Consider the following 21,622-nt stretch of genomic DNA (forward strand, 5'->3'; position numbering starts at 1 on the left):
CCATCTACCCAAAGTTTCCACTGAAATATATAAAAAAGTGTCTTGATTTTCTTTGTTCTGCCACTATAAAACTTTATGGAGCAGTTACCATGTTGGAGCGTGGTATTTAGGAAACCGGAATCTATGCTCCCAGTCCATGATGATTTGTATTCGGTTCTAGTCAGGTCAACTCTTCTGTTCCTTTGAGGTGAGAATAGTCTCTTTTGTTGACTGTACACCTAACAGAATCTTCTCTATTATGTGAAATTTAAGTGTGAACAATGTTTTTGTCTTTCTCCCTTTTTAAAGACAGTGGTGGGAGGGGATGGGGAGCACTCTCATAGAAGCAGGGGGACGTTGTAGGGGATATGAGGTTTAACTGGGAAAGGGGCATAACATTTGAAATGTAAATAAATAAAATAACCAATAAAATAGAAGGGGACAGTGTTATTATATAGCCCAAAACAAACTTTAATCCTCTGCCTCTACTTCCTGGGTGCTGGGATTAAAGTACTGCCCCTATATGTGGTGGCTTTTGCTTTCTGTCTTCTGCTTTTGTTTCTACCTTTTAGTGTAGGTCCCATGGATGGCTTCAGCTTTGTCACGGCTCAGCCCATTCCACTCAGCCTTCTATTACTGATTACATTAGCTCAGCAGTCGTTAACTACAGTTTCCATGGTCAGTCATTAATGAACGCTTCCTTCTGCCCGTCTTATTACTTTGCCAACCAAACTGCTGGGAAGTTAATTACCTGGCAGACTTTTAAAGCATAAGATTCAAAGAAAAAGGCTTTCGCTGTTAAGTTGTCAGGCAGGCCCACTTTTGTTATTATAGAACAACAACAGATGCCTTTGATAAATAATAAGCCAAGCAGGTCGCTTGAACCCTATTGTTGAAACGGTTGATAAAATATTCACAAAACTGAAACCTGCTGGGATCTGGGACCTTTCGCTGTGCAGTTTGGACCACATTTTGTAACATCCTTTGAAGAATGTTCATATTTTTTTGAATCTCGCTTTAAACAAAAGTTTTTTTTTTTTTTGACCTGCTGAGCTTGTAACACTTAAAGGAGAATGAGTGTCTTCCATACATCATAGCAGCCTGAGCAGAAAGGGTTTTCCGCTTAAAGGAAGTCTGAGAGGGAGACCTGACCTCAGGAGCCATCATGAGGCCTCACTGCTGGGCTTCTGCACTGTGACAGGGGATGTTTAAGAAAGGCAGGTCTTACAGGATGAACACTTCCATCCATCTTGATGCCTCTGAACAATTCTTCCTTAAGATACCCTGGCCTTGCTCTGGAGATTTTGCTTAGCCATTTCCTGTGTCCTGTTAAGAAACCTGTTGGGGAACAGATGAAGTTCCGGATGAATGTGTATTGTTGGCCATGAACATGTCATGGCCATGTCAAAGACCACAATGCCTCAGACCCTTGGGAATGGCAAGGATTCCTTCTGGTCTGAGTTCAAGTATTGGCAGTGTATACAGAAATCCCCAACCACAGCTTTCTCCTCCAGGGTGACTGCAGCTTGAGGCTGCTCTCCTACTAAGAATTATGCGGACCACAAGATTAGCTAACCCACTTCCTGGCTCAGCTGTTTATAAGTCTACCTCCATGTTCAGCTTTGCTCTATACAATAAATGTGCTAAGTTTCCAGGCTGCTGGTCTGCCCCATCAAAGTTCATTAGGTACCAAATCCCAGCTTTTCTGTGTCTTGTCGTCTCTTCATTCCTCAAATCCTTATGAGGTCTAATGAGGCCAATCCTCAAAGCTGTGCAGGTCACAACAGGAGTGTGTGGAGATCAGGTTTCACCCTGCTCTGAGTGACTTTATTTATTTATTTATTTATTTATTTATTTATTTATTTATTTATTTGTGAAACAGTGGCATAAGCTGTATTTTGGCTTGGGAGACTGTTTTGTGCAATGCAGAACTTGGCAGCATTTAAGGGCAAATGATAGAGAAAGTATGACTGCATCCTGTTGTGGGTGTGGACACTACTAACTGGCTAACGCCCAGCACAAGGCACAAACCAAAGGATAGTTTATTTCTACAATAAGAAGAAGCTACCTCTAAAGGCATCGAAATATGCTAGGAACATATGGGCATAAGCATGTCTTCAGACTGTATTAAAAAAAAAAAAAAACAGAGCGGATTGCTGATCAAACACACCAACCAATGCTTCAGACAACACTTTCACCTGGACCATGTGAAAAAGATGCTTAAAACTATTGTGCTGATGACCCTACTGATCTGACATTCTACCACTAGGGGTGTTTTCAAGGGACTCACAGGAGAATTCCCAAAGCCCACTAAAATTAAGGGGTCAATCTGTATGCTTACCTGTCTGGTCCAAGTCCTGTGACTCTCCTCTGTGGTCCTGAGCTCTGAGGCTTGGCTTGACCCTGTGACTGACAAGTGTTAACACCTTATCTAGCCACCTGTATTGACTCTTTGCACACAGAAATCCCCTTGGAACTCATCATTCTGTTTGATGAATCCATTCTGTAGCACACACACACACACACACACACACACACACACACACACACACATGCACACTCATATGAACATGTACACTTGCATATGCATGCATACACACAACTGTAAGATGTTTAATTTGTGACTTGAGGGCTAATATCAGTAACTAAGATTGTCAACCTCCGGACATCAAGGGAAACTGGCTCTACGTGAAAAGTTACAGCTAAAGAAACAGATCAGCTGGTGAATTTATTGCCACTCAATAAATTCATCATCAGACATCGCCAGGAGCATAGTGTTCATATGAGAATATCCAGAGCTCACAAGTAAACACACTGCCAAATAAAATTTGAATTTCAGAAAATTTGAATTTCATTAGCTCCTCACTAATGTAACCTTATCCTGTGCTTCTTCATGCTTTGAGTTCTGTTAGTTTTTATCCACATGAAACTTACCCTGGTTTTACTGTCATCTGTGGCAAGCTGGGGCACAAATGAGATATAATTTTATTACTTTATTAATACTGTATCTAATTTGGGTAGGAATTTTTTATACCATTTCTAAATATTTTAAAGCATTGGTTTTAAACTTGGTTACCTGTTGATCTTACAGATCAATAAAACTCACTAATGTGTGATCGAGACAGACCTGTGTCCCTTTCAGTTTCACTTGGCTAAAGAAGTTTTTAAAATAATAGCTTCAGTATCAAGTGAGAGCCTAATCTCTGTAGATGTTAGAAAACATCAGGGGTCTATCTCTACTGAACTTTCCCCGTCTATTTGCAGCCACTAACTTGCACAAGGTTTAAAAACCTTGCCTGCTTTTGTATCCCTGGAGTTGAGCTGAATCCCGCAGGAGTCCTTCCTGTTATGGTACCCTGAATGGAACGTGATGTTGTTAAAGTGTTATCTCATGGTTTTTCATTTGACAAGGACAAGGCTAGGTTTCTGAATCCTCTGGATGATTCTGCTCCACTACCACACTAGAGAGACACATTGGCTTTTGCAATGGTTTGCACAATGCCATGGTAATAAACGTCAAAATTCGTTTCCGATTATAGAACAAACTTGTAAGACTCAGAACGCTAGCATTCTATATGCTAGCGTTCCAAATATCATTTCTTTAAATTAAAAAATAATTATAAAATTAGTCATTGCTCACTTTCCCTTTTCTTCAACTAAATTGGGTAAGTACTCTGAACTTCACATGCAACTTGACAGTTTTGATTATTGAACTACATAATGGGAATATTTGAAAAGGCAGCATGAGGTCCTGCTAGCTCCTGGGCGCGACAGCCATGTAAGCTCTACGTTCCCGCTCTGACCAGGGCACCAGTTAGCCAGGAGCGCCAGCCTGGGTTGCACGGATATTGGCCTGGTGCTGTATACTGGCCTGGCTGCTGCCTTTGGATCAGCTCCGTGAACCCCATGGCTCTAAGCATGACCCTCGGGCCAATTCTGCCACCCTCATGGTTCTCGGCTCATTGCAGACAATAACCTCCATCACAGTGGTACCAAGTAGAAATAAGACTCTTAATGCTTAAAGATTATCCAACAGATTTATATATCAGCAGATAATCAATACACAAGATGCACACACAATTAGAATTGTTATCCCAATATCTAACCTTTTGATATGAATAACTACCCGAGACTGCTAGAGACACGGTCTGCCGCCATCTTTCCTCTCCTTTTCCTTCCTCTCCTTTCTTCCTCCTCCCAACTCCCACCTCCACCTACCTCTTCTATTGCCCAATCACCACTGCAAATACAATGAGCAGGGAAAAATCCTACCACAGAACTACATGGCCTAGATTTCTCCTGAGTATGACATTCACTCCAAGGAGGCAGAGAGAAGTGAAGGAGAGGAAAGAGAAGGTTGGAGTACCAGCCATGTGGAAATGGAACAAAAGAACGCTCTGCACCGCAGCCAGGAGGCCTCCAGCCTTGCCTGGGAGATGTTTCTGAGTGTGCAACACTGGAAATTCCTATGATTGAGAAGGATGATCGCATGTCATGGCTATCGTTGGAGTTAGTTTTCTATTGCTGTGACAGAACTTCATGACCAAAAACAACTTGGGAAGAAAGGGTTTACTTCAGCTTACAGTTCATAACACAAGAGCACTGCTGAAAGAACTTGGAGGCAGGAATCGAAGCAGAGGTCTTAGAGGCCTGGTGCTGTATATTGGCTTACTCCTCACGGTCTGCTTTTTGTATACAACCCAGGACAACCTTCCCAGGGATGTCACTGCCCATAGTGGTCTAGACCCTCCCACATTAGTCATTAATCAAGAAAATGCCCTCACAGACTTGCCTATAGGCCAGTCTGATGGAGGTATTTTCTCAACTGAGATTCCCCCTTTTCAGATGATTCATTCTAGTTTGTGTCATTGACAAAAAACTAACCAGCACAGTTGTGATGTCAGAGTGGATGAAGTGAAGTCGAGAAGGGTGGGGTAGGGAGGATGTCTTGGGGACACTAGATACCTAGATTTTCAGAGTGGGAAATGGGGAGTCCTATGCCAGGGAGCCAGTACTTTTGATTCTGTTCAAATAGGGCAGTGACAGGCTTGCTAACAGTGTGTGGCTAATACACATTAGGAAAGTTACCCCTTGAAACAGCTGTATTCTTTTAATTAACAGTTGTTTGTTGCAGATAACTTAATTAGTATTCTTTTGTGTAGGATAGGAATAGTTACATGTACCCCATTTTAGAAGTTAGCCTAAAACATCTAGGGCATTTATTGTTTCTGTCCTGGTTGGTTCTATAAAATATCACCCCACTTCCCTGGGAGAAGATAAGTGGAGCATGTATGCTTTGCAAAAATAGTTTATGTTTGCTCAGGATTTTCAAGAGAATCCCTGTTTTAAAAAAGCATTTTAAACATTTTAAACTTTTTAAATATTTCTTAGCCATACGCTTTGGTATTACGACATTTTTCTTCAGAAGTAAAAAAAAAAAAAAAATGTACTTTCAAGTGGCTCAAGGCTTGCAAGAAGCCTCCAGAGAAAAGTCTGTGGTTAGAGGGGGTTCTCTGGCAGAATTTTGGGTATCAGGAGATGCAAAGGCACCCCTGCCCACGTTATTCTTGTGTTTGATTGTGAATCTTCCAAGGATATCATCAGTGGGGCCATCTTGGTGCCTATTAAGCCTGAGAGTTAGCAGGCAGAGGGTGCATCTTTATGGTGGCTTTCCTGTCTACACTAGAACTGGTTTTCCCAGGAAGTCACAGAGATGGCATTTGTGCCAGTGGATCCTGAACACTGACTTGAAATGGCTTGCTTGAATTTCTTCAGGCTCTTGGTGGCTGTCAGGCATCCAGATTCTCACTACACTTGTCTAGAACACTTAGGCTATGGCTGTGACCTCGTGGCATTTCTCTGTCTGAATGAGGGTGTTTTGAGCCTTTTAGCATCAGTGAAAGACCACAGAAGGCACAGCTACTGAAAGACAATTCAAAGTCAAACACAGTAAACATGAGGCGTTTCTGACTATGCTTTCTCATTTGTTTCAGGAGACTTCACTGCAGCCTTGGTTTTGAACACACAGCATGCACTCTCATACCACATCATACCAGTGAGCACTGCCCCAAACCAAGGCATTGATGAAAGTCTACCATATGCTACTAACCGCAGTGGGTTTTTTTTTTTTTTTTTTTTCTGCATGTGAACGGTTTTCTGATTTGATCGAAACCACCATGATCATAATAAACAAATACCTTAAGTATTTTTATCTATTAATATTCCTCAGCATATAAGTATTTAGTATGTTTGGATGGCATTGTGTTAGGGTGCTTGATTTGAGCAACTGTGGTAGAGATACTGATTTGTATTTTATATAAAAAAGTTCTTAAATGTGTTTTAGTTTAGGTTTTGGACAGGATTTAGAAGAGTTTTTGAAAAAGTCCTAATGTATTTCTATGATTTTATAATATGTATGTATACAAATTACCACTCTCGGTGCGGATCAATTCTGACAAATGTTGAAGAGGTCTTATATTTTGTAAAATTTAACATTCAGACAAGATGTAATTCTTTATGGAAAAATAAACAAGCACATCCTCATCAGTATGCAAATTTACTTTTTAATAAATGGTAAAATTATGTGTATGTTAAAGAGTTGTTTTAAAACAATTTTAAATGATTTTTTTTTATCAGTGAGTGTTTAATTTGTATGCCTAATTCATACAATTTTATACCCAAGACTTGTAAAAATATGTTTAGGCAAAAAGGTTGACTAGTGGAAAACATTTAAGAAACATTGCATTAGAAAAAGTGTCTTTTCAGGCCCTGTAACAGAACACTGCTATTCCCTTAGTTTGATTTTAAGATGGTCTTGTGTCTTGCTTTGAACTCTCTATGGATAGCCCTGAGCTCCTGATTCTCCTGCTTTCACCTCCTGAGTGCTGGCACAGGTCTGAGCCACCACACTTAATTTCATGCAGTAGTTGGCTTCATGCATGCTGGGCTAGTACATTACCAAGTGAACAATTACTCCAAACTCATAAATGTTTACCAGAGGACTAACCAGCAGAGGAATAGCTCTTGACTTACAGAGCCATAGCATAGAGGTAGGATGTAGATTCCAGAGCCCAAAGGAAAGCATGGCCTAAGATGACTGCAGAGAGTCAGGTAACCAGTCTGCAATGGCAATGAGGAGAGGGAGGGAGGGAGGGAGAGAGAGAGAGAGAGAGAGAGAGAGAGAGAGAGAGAGAGAGAGAGAGAGAGAGAGATCTTAAAAACAGCAAATGCAGAGGGCTGAGGGGACCATCCAGTTGCAAATGGAGGCACTTGGAGGCTGGAAGAGATGGAGTCCCTTTCTTCTCTGTTAAATCAAGAGAGATTCCTGGCACTTCAGAGTCCATTGCCTATATTGCATCTCTTCTTATGCCTCAAACAATATCTGCTTCAAACCTTGAATAACAAACTTTCTCAGAATCATTGAGCAACTGTCTTCCTGTTTTTGTATGTAGTATTTCCACATATTTTATTAGTTAAGTTGGTTTTTGACATTTTCGCACATGCATAGCATGCACTGTCATTAATTTCACTTTCTACCTCATCAAACACCCTCCTCCCTACAAATCTCTTTCTCATGTTCATGTCTTTTAAAACTATGTCTTTTATACTTTGAGAATGTCAGACAACATATTTTGACCATATGTCCACTTCTTTCTCTGGAAGGTTTGTGCATCCTGAAAGGGATAGGAGCTCCACAGGAAGACGAACAGAGTTAACTAACCTGTACCCTTTGGGGCTCACAGAGACTGAACCACCAACCAAAGAGCATACATGAGCTGGGCCTATACCTTCTGCACATATGTAGCATATATGCAACTTGGTCCTTATGTGGTTTCCTCAACAACTGAATCAGTGGCTGTTCTAAATCTGTTGCCTGCCTGTTGATCCTGTTTCTCTAAGTGGGCTGCCTTATCTGGTCTCAGTGGGAGAGGATGCACCTAGCCTTGCAGAAACTTGCCCGATATGGGGTGGAAGGTTGAGGGGTGGGTCCTCCACCCTCTCAAAGAAGGCAGAATGGGGGAAGATACTGTGTGAGCATTGGGCGAGGGGACATGGGAGAGAGGTTGGTGATCAGCATGTAAAGTGATGAATAAATAAATATGGAGAAAAAAAATCCTGCTCATGTTTTCATGAACTAAAACCTAAACCTGTATTGGAAATGTGTTTCCAAGTAAACCTTGCAAAGGCAATGTGTTAGGAAAAAAAGTCTTACTTTGTTTGCATCAACACACATTAACATATGTATGAATCTATATATACAGACACATGCATATTTTGTCACATGAATGCATGTGCCTATGTGTAGGATGCTACCACACTGTTTTGATAATTTAACATTGTCTTTTACTTGTTCACATTCTATACATGCAAGCATGCATATTTAACACCATCTAGCTCATTTCAGTAATTTCACAAGTTCTTTCATAGTAAAATACTGGTTTATATTTAAACAAATTACCTTCAATATTTTAAAGAACATAAAGGATATAATAACTCTTATTTCCATTTTATACCCAAAGCACAGCTGAAAGTTTTAGAATTCCTACATAATGCTGCAAGCATTTACTCAGAAAATAAATCCAAGGAAAGGAGAATTTATATGAGACCAACTAACCAAGTAGGAAATGGATTCTTAATTTAGAGAATAAAAGGTTTATTAAAACATGTTGGCCTATCAATTTCCAGCCTATGCCTCGGAAATAGCCAGTGATCCTCCTGCAGGTGATTTTGGATAGTGCTCTTTTCCTCATGAGATGGGTGAATGGATAGAAAGAATCACTTCCTGCAAGTATGTAATCCCTTCTTGCTGGTCTCTACCCACATGCTCTATAACCGTGTTTCTATGTGTGCATTTATTTTGTCATATTCAAATTATAAGATTCACTTTTATCCATAATGACTTAGTCAGACCCTAGTAGAGGTCTAAGTGGGAGCAAGTGCCTCATTGTTGAGCTATGAGCCATGGCAACCCATGCGTGTGGCTATCAGCATATGTGACTGTGCACAGAAATTTTGTTTTAGATTAGAGCCTAAGATTGTGTGTGTGTGTGTGTGTGTGTATTCAGGTGTATGAAGTTGGTCTGGTCAAACCCGTATATGTGCACATACATGTAGAACACAGGTCAGTGTCTACCTTATCCACTCCTCCCCTTTGTGGGACAGAGTTTCTCAGTGAACCTGGAGCTCACTGATCTGGTCAGACTAGCTGGCCAGTAAGCCCTAGTATTGCACTTGCCTCTGCCTCCTCAATGGTAGAATCAAAGGCACACACTGACACAAGCAGATTTTGATGAGGGGCTTAGAGTCGTAAAGTCAGTTTCTCATGCTTGGACAGCCAGTACTTTACCAACCAAGCCATTCCACCAGCCTCAAAGCAAAGAGAAGTTTTGAATATCAGGAATACCTGGAAAGGAACTGGAGGCCAGGAGGAAAATATGGATGCAGCCCATTGGGGTTTTTGAACACTAGTGAGTGAGGGGAAAGAATACAGGAGTTGCTATCAGGAGGAATGTTTTACTTGGGTGAATTGCGAGGCTGCTCCAAGGATAGTACTACAGAAATGCAAAGAGTATGTGGGGAGACTTATTTCCCACCCCAGAGTGTGAGTGGCATAGCTCCATTTCTAAGATAGGCTACTTTGTGAATACAGAAGTAGAACACTGGTATAGGGTTGGGCATTTCACAGAGATCTAGGGAAGCTGTTGATGTGACTGGTGGTTTCCCATCAGAAAAGCAATCCTGGAAGAAAGGGATAGAAACAGATAATGTAAGAGATTGCTTCTCCTGTCTAGGACTTCCAGACACACCAAGTGTCTCTTGATATTGCAGTCTCCCCAATGTGCCGAGGTAAAGAATGGATTTTGGACATGGTCTGTTAGGACTTCTTTTTTTCCATAGAATGTTGTCATCTGAACTCATCTTTATTATTTTTATCTATGGAGGTTCAAAATCACTCTGATAAACCATTTTAATACAGACTTAATTTGTAAACACCTAAGAAGAGAAAACAACACTTGATTGATACCCAGTAGTGCTATTTTCTTTCTGTAATACCATTATAAAACATGTATATTGTCTTTGTAGATATTAATTTACTCAACAGTTATAGAACTGTCGGGTAGTGGAAGGATGTCTTGGTTCTTGGGTGGGCATGGGCCTGGAACCCTGAGACTCCATGGGAGAAATGGCAGGCATTCAGCCATGCCCCCCAAATCCAGGCTTCTACATGTGGTCCACATCTCCATTAAACCTGCACCATTCAGTCATGTAGGACACAGGTAGATGGTACAGGCCTCAATCTCGAGATTTTCATATTCATGAGTTACCTAAAGGCCGGGGGGTGTAGCTAAATTAAGTTATTCCTTCCAAGTCCCTCCTCTTTTTCCCCTCCCTATTTAAGCCAGCTCCCCTCTGGCTTAACTGGGGGATGCACACACCATCTACATTCGACATGAACAATAAACTTTTGGATCCCATGAACTCCCTTGTGTCTATTGTGGCCTGCTGTGTGTGACCAGCGTGGGGAGCTTCCCCGTGACCCAGCTGACAGTGGTCCGCTGCAATGTCACCAGATGCTGGAACCAGCTCCAGAGGGGGTCCCAGGAAAATCTCTGGCTTGGCTGAGGACAGGGTGCGGAACTGCCTCTGCAGCTGCCTCTGCCTGTGGGTCATCCGGGATAGAGTGCCAGCAGAGAGAGTCTGCTGCTGCTGCTACTGCCTCCAACCTAATCTCCTTGGAGAGGGGAGAATCCTGAAGGCATTTCGGGAGACCCTGCGTCTTCAGAAGTGTTACAGCTCTTTGGTGAGCTGGGAGGTGCAGGCCAGCTTGCAGGGAAAAGAGCAGATCTTTTCCCCAGTATAACAGCTCTTGCTGAGCCAGTGAGGTGCCCTGGTCGGGTATTGGCTAGCTGGCAAAAAGGGGAGGGTCTACGATAGAAGCTCTTGGACAACTGGATGATACTCACACACCTTACTTTTGAGTTAGGATAAATATATACAGTTTGTGGTGGATTAAGGTTTGGTAGCAGGTAATCCCTATTGGCTTGGTCTGAGAGCTTGGGGATGCCTCATCTACATGTGGGAGAGCCTGGGGCACTATTCTTACATGACCAATGGCCACAGACCTCTCTCTGTGGGAGGGGCTGTGGAGGGCTGAAGCTGAGAGAGCCAGGGGCTTAGGAACAAAGCTGAACACCTTCCATCCCAGGGGGTTCTCTGGGTTTCAAAGCTCATTCAACCAGGCACCCGGCTGTCTCTCATAGCTCACCGCCCCACAATTTCCTCTCTTTTCTTTTATGAAAGAGAGGTGTCATCAGGATAAGTGTCTCCTGTGTTGGGAACAGTTTGATACTGAACCAAGACCTGATTGGTAGTTACTTTTGCAATGCTACTCATCTGTTGCTTTAGAAACTGAATGAGTCAGGGTGCCAAGAGAAGCAAGGCTCCAGTGGCTAGTGTGGGGCCAAGGAGGGGAAGAATCTAAGCCATCAAGGGGTTAGAGTACCAAGGGGTAGGGGTGTTGGGAGTCTAGCATGCCCGGAGGTTCCCCCGGGAGCTCTTTGAGCATTTGTACATCTTGTTCTACCAGCCTAGATTCATTGACATAGAAGCAACATTCCTCCCCCAGCAAAACACAAGTCTCACCCCTGTTCAGCAATCAACAACTCCAGGGCTCTCTGGTTTTGGAGAGCAACTCCTGATAAAGAGGTTATCTGGTGTTGAAGAGATTCAAGGCTGTTCATAGTAGAGGCCATTGCCTGGTCAAGCTTGTCTTGGAAGTTGCCAACCAGATGTGTTTGGACAAGGGCTGCTCTAGCAGTTCCAGTAACACCAAGTGAAACAGCAAGACCTAGTCCAATGAGCAGAGGGATGAAGATCTCTCTCTCCTTTTGGCTTCCTCCCATTTGCAAGGCGAGTTCTTCAGGTTCGTATAGATAAACCTGGGGGACAACAATCACAGGGGCACAGGAGCCCGGAAAATGAGGGTTAATACTGGCACCTGTAGTACCCTTGCACTAGAGGAGGGCAGGAGGGTTAACACATACTGATTTGGTAATGGTGATGTCATGGGCACATGTGAGATGGGGTTTTGAGGAGGGCCCTACAAAGGCAAAGAGGTGGGGGTAGGTCAAAGAGAGGAATGCCCTGTGTTTTCCTCGTGGGCAGGGGTCCATGAAAGTTGTAAAGGGAAAAGTTAATGGGAACGGTTGTTAATAATGGTCAGGAGAGAGAGGCACAGAAAAAGCATTGGAAAGAATTGGGGTGGGTTGTTAAGGGAAGGAGGTCCGCTGTATATTGGTTGTACTGTAGCCAGGAGAGGGTAGCTTGTAGTTCTTCCTGAGACTGGTTTTCCTGTTGAATAATATTAGCATAGGTAAAGGCAGATTTGGGGACAGGGGCAAGTTCATGGGAGATGTGTAGGTCAGCTATGGGGTATCTAGTATAGCTGTTGGGGTAAAGTTTACCCATGACTCCGGTTCGCCAACATTTATTCTGATGGAAAGCTGAAAACGAGTTTTAAGGTTGGTGAGCATGGTGCCACCACGACTGGTGGATTCCATCCTGCAGCTCCAATATCCACAACCTCCGTATGTGGAGACCTCCTGGAGACATTCACCTGTGTTTCCATAAGAAAAGCAGAGAAAAGGGCTAGGGATAGTGGAGATGGATTCTGGGTGTAGGGGAATTTCAATCCTGGTTCGACATCCTTTAAGTGGGCAGTCCTGGGTTCCTATAACTTTTTATTGTGTTCATTGTAGGTTTCCCTAGCATACAATTTCCAATATCTGAACTCATCTTTATTATTTTTATCCATGGAGGTTCAAAATCACTCTGATAAACAATTTTAATATAGACTTAATTTGTAAACACCTAAGAAGAAAAAAACAACACTTGATTGATACCCAGTAGTGCTATTTTCTTTCTGTAATGTCATTATAAAACATGTATATGGTTTTTGTAGATATTAATTTACTCAACAGTTATAGAACGACTGAGACAATATAATTCAAAAGCTATTAGTCAGCATTCTTAGAACATAGCCTATTGATATTATATCAATATTCATGCAAGAAAGATATTTTCAGTTTCAGAACTTCATTATATATTAAATTATAAGAAGTTTCTTTGTTAATAAAGTTGGGACTGCAATTTCATTCTTATTTGATTAGTGCTAGAACATACACTGAGTTAAACATATTATTTAGCATGCTGTCATGAAGTCAGTAGTAGACCAGTGAAACAGTTGTCAATTTTCACTGTAGCTTATGCTTTGTTATTCTGCTGTAAAACTTGAATGATATTTGAGGATGGAGAACCTCTATAAGGGGCTCTGATGGATGTCAACATCATGCATGTATCTTGTTTGAAGTTCATGCTTCTGTTCTAGTTTGCAGTTATTTGGGATTTGGAATGTGATAAGCTGAGAAAAATTTCCATTCTGGCACAAACATGTATGGGGTATATTTGCACACATGTACAGTCTTATTACTAAAGTAGCAGTACGTTCCCCACTTGCTAAGACATACTGAAGCAGATACGTGCTTCCTAGTTACAGTGATCTTTAAAGTGAGAATAACAGAAACCCTGATGCTGAGCAGGGACTGCAGCGTGTGTTCCCACATATGATGTAGCTGAGCATTCTCTAACTTCCTTCTGGGATGCAGCCCTTGAACGAGCAAAGATTTTGCTTTGAATTTGGGTGTGTGGTCTTTTTTCCACCAAACATCTGAGGCTTATAATTAGACTGTTGCCATGTCTTAACTCTGGACTTAGATGGCCTGTCAAAGACAGAGGATGAATATATTTATTTCTAATTCCAATAAATCTCTGACTCCATAATTTTCATGTCTTTTGTTCTCTCTATCTCCTTTCTTTTACACCATGATTGTAATTGGGGTCCTTATCATTTCATGCAAGGGTCACTGAGCGATACCAGGAGGTACCAGACCAGACTTCTCTCCTTTTTGGATTTGCATATTGCTAAGATTATTTTCTTTGAAAAATCATCTCTCCCCTAGTCATGGTGGGATGGGGAAACTATAGATTTGTATTATGTCCTCATTTCCCTCTGAGCTTTGATGGTTATTTATAACAAGCACATTTTAATCTGTTATCTATTTCCTCCTCCCTTTAGAGCCTATAATCCTTGGGGGAGTATTCCTGCTGTGGTTCTTTGCTCTAGCTTTCATGTCTCGCGTACACTATTCTTCTCACCTGGTAAGCTTGTCCTTCCATCCCATGTAGCAAGGGAGCATTCTGCTCAATGTTTCCAACAGTATTTTGGAAAGATTCACAAAGAAATCATGTCTATTGAAGCTTTCTCAAACATATACAGACAACAACTCATGAATTTTGACACATTTTTGATGAACTAAAAATATGCATAACATAAAATTCTTCACAGGCATGCCCAGATCCCTCAGTCATTCTAGGTATTGTTAAGTTGAGGGTCATGATAGACAATTATGTTTTTTAAAAATGTTTATTTTAAATGACCTCTGAACTTTAAAGTAGTTTGTATCCATACCTGATTCAACATCATGTGGAAAGATGAATAATAAAAGGAGGTAGGGTCAGTCATATACTATATAAATTATTATGCACTGTGAACCTTCAGAGATTGCACATGCCTTAGTTTTTTAAGTTATTGTCTGTGCTGACTGTATAATTTTTATCAATGGTTTTGTTTGTTTTTTATTTTTAGTTTTTTGTTTGTTTTGTTTGTTTGTTTTCAATTTGGTATCAAGGTCCCTGTTCTTGTACTCTAGATTACACAGTCTCTTAGAATTAAACATAAAATTAGGCTAAATAACCGTGATGAGTGTTTAAGTGACTCAGCTATTGAGAGAAATAAATGGTTCATTGTGTGGAGTTTGTAATACAGAGATTGCTTAATTTGTCTACTGATAAGGTTAAGAAAGACTGAAGGTTAAGAAAGACTGAAGGGAAGTGAGATTTTGTCATGTGAACTTCTCAAGGAAATGACTGCCTTTGGTTACTTACCCATGGAATTAGTCAGACTTTGCACCTCTGTGCTAATCCAAAGAAAAGAAAGATTCATTTTGGCTTGTGGCTTCATTCTTTTTTATTTTTTCATAAGTTAGTTTTTTATTCATATTACATCCCAATTGCAGCTGCCTTCTCTCCTGTCCTTCCAGTCCCACCCTTACAAATTCCTCCTCCCATCATCCCTCCTCTTCTCCTCAGAGACCGCAAGCCTATCTTGGGTACCACCCCACCCTGGGACACCTAGTTCCACCAGGTCTAAGCACCTCCTCTCCCACTTTAGCCTTTTCAGGCAGGAAATGTAGGGGAAAGGGGATGCAAGGGCAGGCAACAGAGTCAGAGATAGCCTTGGTCCAATTGTTAGGGGACTCACATGAAGACCAAGCTGCACATCTGCTACAAATGTGTGTGTGGGGTGTGTGTGTGAGGGGGAATAGGTCCAGCCCCTGCATGCTCTTTGGTTGGTGGTTAGTCTCTGTGAACCCCACATGGGCCCAGGTAGTTAACTCTGTAGATTTTCATATGGTGTCCTTGACTCCTCTGGCTCCCTCAATCCTTCCCCAGCTCCTCCGCGGGAATGCCTGAACTCTGCCTGATGTTTGGTTGTGAGTCTCATCATCTGTTTCCATTTGCTAGAGGATGAAGCATCTCAGAAGACAGTTATACTAGGTTACTGTCTGAAAGCATAGCAGAGTTCCCTTAATAGTGTCAGGGATGGGCTCTCTCTCATGGGATGGGTCTTAAGTTGGGACAACCATTGATTGGCTATACCTGTAATACCTACTCCATCTTTATCTTCATTCCAAGTGACAGAGAGTATCATGGTAGGCATGAGACAAAAAAAGACTTCTTATCTAACGGTGGCCAGGGGCAGAGAACAGAATATGGAGAAGAGCCAGGACCAAGGTGTGCCCCATAACATACTTTCTTCAGGTAGGCACTGCCTTCCACTCATCTATTATTCTCAATATTCTCTTTACATTTTTGAACCATCCTTGGATTAATCATTGGTTATACTTGAACTCTCATAGTTTAACTGCCTCTGGAAAAGCCTCCACAGCTTTCCAGAGTGGCGCTTTACTAGTATACCAGCACCTGTCAAGCCAATGCATTAACAAATGATATCAGCTAACACACTTCCTCTGTGTGCAACGTGTTGGATATTTAATGAATATTTAATAGGCTAATTGCCTTTTGTATAGGTCTATTCAAGCTATATCATAGAATTGATTTTATATTCTGCCATAGCTGTTAGCAGTCAGAGCTTCAAGTTCAGGGAAGGAAGCTGAAACCAATTATCTTTCATATTTAGCTTTATTAGAAAAGATAGCTCAAAGAGAAGATTTGGAGGTTACTAGTTTACAATTTGGAGGTTAGACTAGTTTCTTCCTGTTCTCGGAGATTGTGTGTTAACTTCAGGGCCTTTTAGTCCTTTGTCACAGGGAATAAATTGCATGGGTCATGGCCTGATTTGTCCAGGCTGCTTTTCTGATGTCTTAGAATGACCAGCGTCTTAAAGTAGTAAGCGTATGATCTAGCCATGGCCATTTTAGTTCTTTCTGTCATTGACTCTAAAATTATGGCCATTATTAAGCATGGGACTTCGGTGTTATTAAACAAAGATCGTTTTCTCTTCCATCATGATTCTGTGGGTCAGCAGTTTAGGCTAATCTCTGCCTGGCCATCCTGATGTTTACACTTGGCTCTCTCCAGGGGCTCTAGTCAGCTGGGAGGTTGGCTGGAATCTCATTGCCATCAGGTGGCTCTATTCACATGGGCAGGAGTTGGCGCCATGGAGTGAGGGGATCATACCACATATCTTCACCTCTATCAAGCTAGTCTGCTTCTTATAGAGTTCCAAAAGCAACAAGTGAAGACAAGATTATATATACTGGAGTTCCTTTACCAAAGGAGTCATAACAATGGCCCAACTCAAGGGCAAAAGAAACAGGTTCTATTTCTGCATGGGAGTACTACAAAGTGAAACCAATGATTTTGTTTTACATTCACCACAATATCCATATCTATTCACAGACTTTGTGTTTGTATACATAGTATAATTCTCATATGAAAACAGTATTTCGAGGATGATGTTTATAACTTATGTGCAGATTGAAGTAATAAGTACAGGATGCTCAACATGCTGTGAGGTTTACAAGCTCTTCTTTGTTTGAGTTTATGGTGTAAAGCCTAAAATATTTTCAGCAGGATTAAAATTTCAGTGGTTTAAACAAAGTTTCTAAAGTAAGAGAATTATTGTAATGCCCAAATCCCACAACTGATTGCTGAAAATTTCAATTTAAAATCACTCCCCAAAGCAACTGTGCCCTTTTAATTTTTAACTTCTATAGAATATCAGAAAAGGGAAGAAGAGGATAAAAAAGAAAATATAGAGTAAAATTGTAGTCATAAATCTATTGAAGGTACCTATGTTATTTGGAAGCTAATTATGACTGTGTGCAAAGCAAATGAGGTAAGAACTGAATTAATGGATACCGGCTACCTCCCACAAGGTAATGAGGCATGCGTTATAGCAATGGTGCCTCAAATTGAAAAATTAAACTGCAGTGGAGAGAATAAAGGAGCAGTCAGGTTAAGAATAACAAACAAGGCCAGAGGACTTCCCATAGGCCTTCTCTGGGATTAACGATCTTTTCTTGTTTTCCTGTGGTAGGGAATATATTCAGCACAGAATTTTAATGATTTACTACACGTTTCTTTTTCTTTTTGAGAGAGAGAGGCAGAGAGGGAGGGAACGAGAGAAACAGAGAGAGAGACAGAGATAGAGACAGAGAGACAGAGAGACAGAGATAGACAGACAGACACACACAGAGAAAAAGAGAGAGATTCAAATATATTTTCAATTTTTAGGTGTTTCTCTTAACTTGGATTCAATGCTAGCCTTTCTGCTTTTCTTGGTATGGACACATTGGTGATACTAGATTATTTCTATGTACTCCCTGTTTTTTATGTGCTAAGTACATTTAATCAAAGAAATCACAAGACTCTTGTTAGATTCAGGATGCAAAAGTAGATTCTATAAATTGCATCCTTACATAGAAAAGGCAACAGTAAATATTGTGAATAATTTTCATTCCTTCACAACAATACCCACTCCTTGATTTCCTCTCATGTATGTATGCATGCATGTATGTATCTGTTGTGTGATACTATTCCTGGGGAGACTTGAACAAATGTCTGCTTATCCAAATAAGAAACAACAGGCCAAATTAAATACCACCAAAGTCAAACTTGATGTATCAATGAGTTTTTTCAGGGGAGATACAGGAATAGAGATGAGGGGTTACTTTCAGGAGCAGAAATCATCCAAAGACAGTTGCATTATCAAAGCCCACCTTAGTGTGGTGATAGCTCACAAAACAGGGAAATCTTGAGCACACTGAACAACCTACCAGCTGCTCAGGAAGTTGAAGAGTGTCTTTTCCAGGTGCTCAGCTGGTTTGAACTACTTCCAGTTAGTTCAGAGCGTCTTTTCCTCCATATGGCTCCGCTGGTCTCTGCTTCCTTCACATGGTTGGTCTCTGCCTCCTCCAATGGGTCAGCAGACACCCACTTCTTTCAGACAGCTTGGCCAGTACTAGTTCTGAGCCCTTACCAGGCAGTTAGGCTTGACTGAAAGTTCCAGGAGTCCTTGCTGTTTATGTATGTCTGGGGTGGGTGGGGTCTAGTGAACTAGGTTTCAGAACATCCTGAACCTACTGAGTTGTTCACGTCCTACAGGATGAAATGTTTTCCCTCCCCTTAGAATACCTGCTTGTATTATTACTGTAAACAAAGTTTTAATGAACTACTCCATAAAAATCATGCTTTAAAAAAATCACTCTTTTAAGATTCTGTCTTAAAACATCTTGCCATTTATCTCCCCTTAAATATAGTGTATTGTAGTTCACTCTTTTTCCAAGATGTATGGTTTTGATATCAGACCTGCTATACAACATTGTACACCTAGCATCTCTTGATCTGTCTGTCTATCTATCTACCTACCTATCCACCTACCTATCCACCTATCATCATCTGTCTCTTTATTTATTGTCTTTGGAAAATATGTAGAAACAAAGATTTTCAAAATTTATATGTGGAATATTTTTTTTTGGAAATTTCATTTCTAGGATTCTCTTTGTTCACCCTTTCGTACTCATAAACCAGGACTCCACTGTTACTGTTACTGTACCAGGATATCTCCTTCTCATTTAATATCTTAATTCATATTTTAATGTTTAAGAAGCTACTATATCACACAAATTATCTTTCTTAACTAAAATATGTATATTAAATATGTGTAAAGTTATACATGACTTTGAAAATATCTTAATTTTAAGCCATTCAAGAAATATTTCATGCATGTATGTGCTGCAAGAAGTAACACATACAGAGACACATACAGAGATACACAGATACACACACACAGATACTCACACATGTACACACACACATATACACACAAACACACTCCATTTGACCAAGACTTACAAATGTTTGAAAACTTTAGAAAAAAAATATTTTGGTAGTACTAAAATGTCTTATTTGCTTAAGTTTTGCTCTGCTGGTATCAGGAATATCCTCTTATAGAAACACTGGAGCAACAAACAGCAATGATTACTTCTGTTCCTGGAATACTCTTAAGACAAACAATTTTAAAGCAGAACACTTATTCTGTCTTACATTTTCAAGGTCTAGTCTGTGATGTGGAAGCAGGAACTTGGGGGAGATGGCCACATGTGTATCCACAGCTAGAAAGCTGAGAACGATCAATACACACTGCCACTAAGTTCCTAGTTTCCATTTATACAGTATAGGATCCCTACCAGGGAATAGTCCGACCCACAGTTGAGCTCTTCCAACATCAGATAACCTGATCGAGATAGCCCCATAAGCAGAGGACCATTCCCAGGTGAGTCTAGATGTTCCTCCAGCTGGTTATCAACACTAACCATCACAGCTACCATGCTGCCTAAAGTTAAAAGGAATAAATGACATGGAGTATTATTTATGAAATATTTTAAAATCCCATCCTCTATTCAAAAAATATAGAATTAAAATTTATTTTCTCTATTGAGAGAATGTCCCTCCTAATCATTTAAATTTGCCAATTTCTTTCAAATACTTATGATCTATTTAAATTTTTCTGAATGCAAAAGTGAGAAATAATTTAAAGAATTATAAGTAGCAAGCACATATCATAATATGACTTGAGATTTAACTACATATTTTGGCATATTTCTATTCCCAAATTGTATATACATTATTTAAATATAATTAATCCAATATAAATTATGTTGACTATATTCCTTGTATATTCTGCTTCTCTTTTAACATAATCGTGAAGCTTCTGTGATTGAAAACATACATTCATGTGTGATTTAGATATATTGTCATTCCACTATATCCATTCTCTCTACTAGACCATCACTGACTGAACAATAAATAGTATTATCCAAGAATTATTGTGTTTTTCAGTTTATTTTGTATTTCAGTTCATAAGTAGTCTCATTTCCATGATAGACACTAGGAGAAAACCTAATTTGAGTGAGACCATTTAAGAGTATAACTTGGCTCCTGAGTGGTGTATTGTTGAAATAAAGATGGTTATTAGCCATGCTTATCAGTTGCTTATGAAAATTTAATGGAATTTGTGGTATAAAATGAAATTTTGGATGAACTTATGACAAGTTGTCTTTAATGACAGCTTGGAATACAAATACCTTATTCTAGAGGCCACTTACCTAAGGCTTTTAAATTAAATTTTCTAAGTATCTTGCATGTTCAGCTCTACATTTAAAGCAAGTGGCACTCTACTTCAGGGAACTGAAACCACTTATGGTCATAAAATAATAGATGTAGATTGGCCTTTCAATAAAGGGATGAGCATGCCAGAAACCTGAAGGGTATTACTGTAAGTAAAAATCATTACTGAGAACTACAGAGAGCAAATTGATTTTAAAGGTTGTCATCTTTGCTGGCACATGATAAAATACAATAATGATAATCAATATTAAAATGTTCCCCGGGAAGGAAGATACCCTGAAGCAATACATAATTCCAGTCTTGTATGGTTCAATGTCATTGATAGGATTGCTGAGTGTGTCAAATGGATGGCTTATCTCAGTGGGTGACTGAAAATAGAGACTGAACACAAAGGACAAAGCACAAAGGTTTACTATTAGGGTTATCTTCGACTTTCTTAGAAACACTGCCCTGTAGTCAACCTGACTCAGTTTACAAAGACATTTATAAAACTCAATGTGAGTCAATGTTGCAAGCACTATATATCCACAAGTAGAGCTGTCTCTAAGCAGTACTGTTTGTTAGAATGATTTGAAGGCAGAGTTATTTATGAAAGTTTTTATTTATGCCTTTTTAATAATTTTTGATTTGCAATTCTTTTTTATTATTGCCTGTTTTTGAGGGGAAAGCATGTTTTCTTTCATTTCTTTAAAGAAGTTCAGCACCTGTAAAAGAGGAGTATGCTATTCTGAAGTTATATATATATCTTATATATAAGAAATTTTTATGTTTAAGGAACACATGCATATGTGTGGGTTTTGACATGTTAGACTATCAAAACATTAACAGAATTACATAATAGCTGAATTGAAGGAAATGCAGGCTAAATAAA

Source organism: Arvicanthis niloticus, chromosome 17 (genome assembly GCF_011762505.2).
Source record: "Arvicanthis niloticus isolate mArvNil1 chromosome 17, mArvNil1.pat.X, whole genome shotgun sequence".
Lineage (NCBI taxonomy): Eukaryota > Metazoa > Chordata > Mammalia > Rodentia > Muridae > Arvicanthis > Arvicanthis niloticus.